The 6,364-nt window shown below is 39.2% G+C and overlaps 1 long non-coding RNA gene across 1 annotated transcript; it reads right to left on the reverse strand.

Annotated features, from left to right (window-relative positions):
- Nucleotides 1-5,573: 5,573 nt before the first annotated feature.
- On the reverse strand, nucleotides 5,574-6,151 carry LOC113068992 (uncharacterized). The gene is made up of 4 exons (XR_003279641.1): nucleotides 6,077-6,151; nucleotides 5,832-5,890; nucleotides 5,664-5,738; nucleotides 5,574-5,590 (listed from the first exon to the last, which is right to left on the reverse strand). It is a non-coding gene; the product is annotated as an uncharacterized LOC113068992 (long non-coding RNA).
- Nucleotides 6,152-6,364: the final 213 nt, after the last annotated feature.

A 6,364-nucleotide genomic window follows, 5' to 3' on the forward strand; every position in this document is an offset into this window, starting at 1 on the left:
CGAGACTACATGAGAGAAGAGAACCAATCCGAGCCGTGAGACGTGAAGCGAAGGTTTTCAGTTTTTAAATGAGCTCCCGGGAAGTCGGCATTTCGAAGAGGTGATGTCTAAAAGAGCGACAAAATGTCCACAGCTCACTTCACGTTTGACGACGAACAAAACAAAACAAAGTGTAAAGCACGCGGAGCACTCATTCGTGGCAAGAACACAACCAATTTGAAAAGACGTTTACAGACGGGCCACCTGGACATTTTCTCGAATGTAATTTCACAACGATGTTCTTTTGTTTATTGAGCTAAGCAAAATTGGAAGACTGCAGTGCGTAGATGTTGTAGCATTAAATATTACGAACTGAAAGTACTGTAAAATAGCCCCTTCTTCAAGTTAGATGAGAGCACAATACTAATACGTAATATTATGATACATACATTTGATTAATACTAATGTTTAGTATATTTTATAATGTTCTACTTGTTGACAATATCACAAATATTTCTATATTAGTCATGTGAAACGTGAATGTTCACATCCTATCATTATACATACTAATCTAGCAATATTGTAGTATTTAAAACATACAATATTTCTAGACAAATGAATACCTTATAAAATCTTGTTACTTTTTTTATCCACCCAACTTATTAAATATTTACTTTAAATGTATGCACTTATTTTTCAGCTCAGCTGTAAGCTTTAAGGTCCTGGACCTAACTTTATTTTTCTTTTATTGATGGTCAATTGGCAGCTAGTTATTGTTTACATTATCATGACAGTGTTTGTTGCTGCATAATAGCTTTTGAATTGAAATAAAGACACAGTTGTGTTGAAATAAAGTTGAATTTGTGTTTTATATATTTTGGTTAAGTTTGTTTCTTATACCAGCTGTAAAAAATTGTCTAGTAAATCTGTTATTGATTTTAGTCTTATTTTAGTCGAATAAAATACCAAGCAATTTTAGTCGACTAAAATAAGACTAAAATTAAAACAAATCAGATGACTAAAACTTGACTAAAACTAAAAAGAATTATAGTCAAAAGACTAAGACTAAAACTAAATTAAAATTTTGTGTCAAAATTAACACTGTACGAACTGATGGTGGTCATATAAGTACGATTTAAACCATGCTAATGCACTTCCACTGAGGCCAACAAAGTGTTCAAGTCTATGAAAAAGAATGCTGTGGTCAATTGTGTCAAACGCAGCACTAAGATCCAATAAAACTAATAGAGAGATACACCCATGATCAGATGATAAGAGCAGATCATTTGTAACTCTAAGGAGAGGAGTCTCAGTACTATGATACGGTCTAAATCCTGACTGGAAATCCTCACATATACCATTTTTCTTTAAGAAGGAATATAATTGTGAGGATACCACCTTTTCTAGTATCTTGGACAGAAAAGGGAGATGAAGTGAAGTGACATTCAGCCAAGTATGGTGACCCATACTCAGAATTTGTGCTCTGCATTTAACCCATCCGAAATGCACACACACAGAGCAGTGAACACACACGCACACACCCGGAGCAGTGGGCAGCCATTTATGCTGCGGCGCCCGGGGAGCAGTTGGGGGTTCGATGCCTTGCTCAAGGGCACCTAAGTCGTGGTATTGAAGGTGGAGAGAGAGCTGTTCATGCACTGCCCCCACCCACATTTCCATCCGGCCCGAGACTAGAACTCACAACCCTTCGATTGGGAGTCCAACCCTCTAACCAGTAGGCCACAACTTCCTCCACAGATTGGAGATTGGTCTATAATTAACTAGTTCTTTGGGGTCAAGTTGTGGTTTTTTGATGAGAGGCTTAATAACAGCCAGTTTGAAGGTTTTGGGGACATATCCTAATGACAATGAGGAATTAATAAGGATCTATGACTAATAAGGATCTATGACTTATGACTATGCTAAGGAATTTGGATACATCAGGAAGATAACTTAAAAAGCAGTCTTTTGTGGTAGAAGTGATGGTTCTTCCATACTTGTAACAAGAAGTAGAATTTATAGACTATGAATTTAGAATATGAAGTTTGCACAGAACTAAATAATGATCGGAGGTATCATCACTTGGCTGATTAATTTCAACACTATCAACATCAATTCCATGTGACAGTATTAAATCCAGAGTTTGATTTAGACAATGACTAGGTCCTGAAACGTGTTGTCTAACACCAATAGAGTTCAGAATGTTTATAAGTGCTGATCCCAATGCATCTTTTTCATTATCGACATGGATATTAAAATCACCAACTATTAAAACTTTATCTGCAGCCAGAACTAACTCGGATGTAAAATCACCAAACTCTTTAATAAAGTCTGTATGGTGGCCTGTATACAGTAGCCAGTACAAACATGAGATTTATCATTTGTCACAGTTCAGAACGGAGGACCCAAAAGCAGAGGTTATGCAGTAAAGTTTATCGTCTAATAACTTCAACCAAGGAGACTGCCGTCAGCTGACACAGATCTGCAAAATAACAAAAGAAGATCCTTGACGGACAGAGGTCAGGAACCGGAATCCAGAATCAGGATATCAATGAGTCACAACAGTTCTCCGTCCTCGCGTCAGGTGCAAACCACTCGCAGATGGCAGGTGAGTGACGGTCCACTGGCTGGAGGTGAACTGGGCAGAGAACAAAGGTGAGTGACCAGCTCTTACTCACGTAACAACAGGGTAGGACAGGACAAGACAAAACTAGGGAATACTCCAGAGAATAAATGCTGAAGAGATCGTAACTGAGAAGCAGAGTGTAAGCTCAACGTTCAACAATAATCCAACAAAAGACAGAGCAAACAGGGACTAGAAGTAGCCGAGAGAATTAGAGAGAGAAAAGGATCAGGTGAGAGATAATCACTGTAAGTGTTGATTCTAAAGGGAAACAGCTGCGAGAAAGGAGGAGAAACATGAATGGGAATGATTAGTGTGTGGAGCGCGAGTGCTGAGATAATAGTAATCAGCTGTATGAGTGGGCGGGTGTGTGAATGAAGGTAAACAAACAGAAGGAAGAGGCCGGGGGGGTATTCCAAAAAGCAGGCTATGTGACATACCTGGGTATGTTTAAGGGTAAGTTTGTGGATAACCTCAACGTTTGGTTCCAAAAACAGAGGTAACTTTCTGGGTATGTATGTAACCATAGCAACTGACTCTCTGAAGATAACCTGCTCGAGAGCAGGCTATGTTTCAGTGTAACTTCGTTTCAGAAGGTTGGTGAGCATGGCGTGCCCTTTTGACGAGGATCCTGTGGACGTAGAAGCACAAATTATACAAGTTTTTTTCGTCGGGAGAGGGTTATAAGACCGCAAATTGATGTGTTTGCATACCCTAATGAATATTTAAAAGAGCGTTATCGTTTTTCAAAAGATTAATTAGTTTATTTAACACGTCTTTTAAAACCGCATATCACAAATGTGACAAACCGCGGCTCTGCGATTAGCACAGAAAACATTCTGTGCATAGCACTTAGGTTTTTTGCGTCTGGCCATTTTTTGTACAGTGTGGGCGATTCAGAGCATTTGGGAAAGGCAACTGTGTGTAGAGCCGTTCGTACAGTGTGTCTGGCACTTAAACAGTTGTTACCCACGTTTGTACAGTTCCCTGGCCATAAACCTCTGCTTGTTATTAAAGACGAATTCCACAGAGTGGCAGGTTTGTCCTTTGTAGTAAAATATATGACGCATATTTAATATTTAGTCATATTATTAATATCTATACATGTATTCATTATGCACACACTTCATACTTCCATAACTTTCTGTTTCAGGGTTTCCAAATGTAATTGGGTGCATTGATGGCACTCACATTCCTATTAAAGCTCCATCAATAAATGAGGGAGACTATGTTAATAGGAAATCTATTCATAGGACCAATGTGCAGGTAACAACTTAATTTTTTCCCCTTCTTAAAATCATCAAAGTCATTACTTTTTCCACTAACTATAGGTAATATGTGAGGCAACCCAAATCATCACCAATGTCGAGGCAAAATGGCCAGGATCTGTGCATGATGCCAGAATTTTCCGCGAGTCATCATTATGCCAGACATTTCAGCAGGGTATGATTTGCTTTATACAATTTTTGTTTTCTCATTTTTACTATATTTGTGTTGTACACTTCAATCATTACAGGACAGTACAATGGTTACTTGCTGGGGGACAGAGGATACCCTTGTCTGCCCTATTTAATGACACCCTACCCTGAACCTGAGCCTGGACCACAGACACGGTTTAACCTGGCTCACAGCCGAACACGGGCCAAGGTGGAGATGACTATAGGGATCCTCAAATCTCGGTTTCAGTGTCTGCGTGGGCTCCGGGTTAGTCCAGAGAGGGCATGCGACATTATTGTGGCTTGTGTTGTGCTCCACAATATTGCCACTATAAGAGGAGAGAGCCACCCTCCTTGTATTGAGGAAGATGGCCCAGAGGAACACCGACAGATTTTAGAGGCCAACAGAGACGGAAGACTTTTGAGAGACAGGATTTGTCAAAATTACTTTTATTAGTTTTTTTTTTGCACTGGTCTGCCAGGCAGTTTATTTCTTCATTTCCTGAAAAACAATAAAAGTAAAATTCATTAAAATGTTTTTTTTTTTTATATTGCTTTACACATACATACATGCATACATACAGATAGATAGATAGATAGATAGATAGAGACAGACACAGACAGACAGACAGACCACTTTTAACATGCAACAGATATAATATTCTCACCTTAAGGCGATTCTCAAGTAATTCTATTTCAAGTGCTGCTTTTTTAACGAGGAGCCTTTTCTCTTCCATTTGAAGCTGTATAAGGTCCATCTCCATGTCACTTTTTCTTATTTGTTTTTGAAGATGGACCTTATACAGCTCCTTTGCTGGCAACTAAGGTGGAAAAATGTAATAAATGAGATTGTTTGGTCGGACAATAAAATTCAAATATGGACACATGGACACAAATTCTTACCCTGCTTAGATTGTGTGCTGAGGCTAAAGGACCTAGCCTGACTACGTCAGACTTCCTACTTCCGCTCAATTTCATTTCGCTTCTGTACTCAGTCTGATACAGCGTCAGAGCTTTCTGTTTGCCACCGGTCTGGAAACAGCCGGGCCAATCAACGAACAGAGGGCGGGCTTAGAGCCGTGACGTAGATGCTTAGCGCCGAGTTTTACATTGTAGGTTAGAGAAATCGAAAACTGAAACGGAAATGGGAAACGAGACACGGGATGCAATTTGCTATGTTATGGAGAACATTCAACTCTTTTTCAAACTGCAAAAGTCGTTTACAGCCATGTTCACTCCGGTATTTCGATCGCATCATCATGTGTTAACAACAGGTTTACAGTGGAAGTTCAATCATAGATTTGAGTTCGATGCATGATGTCTGTGCTTCGATGCGGCTGTATAGGCGCATAACATACATCATAACTAAACGTATCTGATTGGCTACGGGTAACCAATGATTTTAAACTTCAGACAAGCGCCCCCTAGCGAGAGAGAAAACACTTCTATTATGCCATTCCAGACTCTGTCTACGAAGCAAAGTGAAGTAGCAGAGTCTGGTATTACCAGGCTATGAAGGACCCTCATCTGTGGGAAAATCCCTAGGTATGTACTATGAAAGGACAATGACAGTGTGTTACTCTAATGCAAAAAGGGGCCACACATCATAATGGTATGCATCATACCTCAGTGGATCTACCAGCATTGTCCACTTCTGTCACAGCAGATGTGGTCTCTTCATCGTCATCATCATCTTCATCCTACAAGACAAATATTCAAGTATACACTATTTGGCAAAAAACAAACAAACAAACAAAAAAAAACCTAAAAGTACCTGACAACAAATCACTTACAACTGTGACAGACTGTGTTCTTTCTGGAGAGTCCAATAATACAATCCGTCCATCAGTATCTATAAGAACACACAACCCGTTAAATTCTCAATATTATCAAAGAAAATAATACATCATATGCAATTAAATAAAATAAGCCTACATAAAAATTAATCTCGTTTAAAAAGCGAACAGAGAGTGACAGAGATAGTAATTTATCAGGACAAAAAATGAAAACAAATCATAGAGGTAAACTTACATTACACCCTTTTTTCACCATCACTTGTGGTGCATAGTATGTGTGATGAACTGCCCCCTGGAATGCCAGCAACCACTGGTCGCCCTTTATTAAGGCACAGGAGCCAGCTCCTCAGATGGGGTGAGGGGAGGTGGTGGTGGCCCCCGCCAGTTAGACGGGCTTCAGTCTTCTTTCTGTTAGCTGCATGACAGAATGAATATACTAAATTCTGTTATAATAATAGTTCAGTAATTGTGTAATCAAATATTACCTTTTTGCAGAATGTTTTTTTTTGACTTGGCTTAAAGTTCTTGTG

Source organism: Carassius auratus, unplaced genomic scaffold (genome assembly GCF_003368295.1).
Source record: "Carassius auratus strain Wakin unplaced genomic scaffold, ASM336829v1 scaf_tig00000441, whole genome shotgun sequence".
Classification (NCBI taxonomy): Eukaryota; Metazoa; Chordata; class Actinopteri; order Cypriniformes; family Cyprinidae; genus Carassius; species Carassius auratus.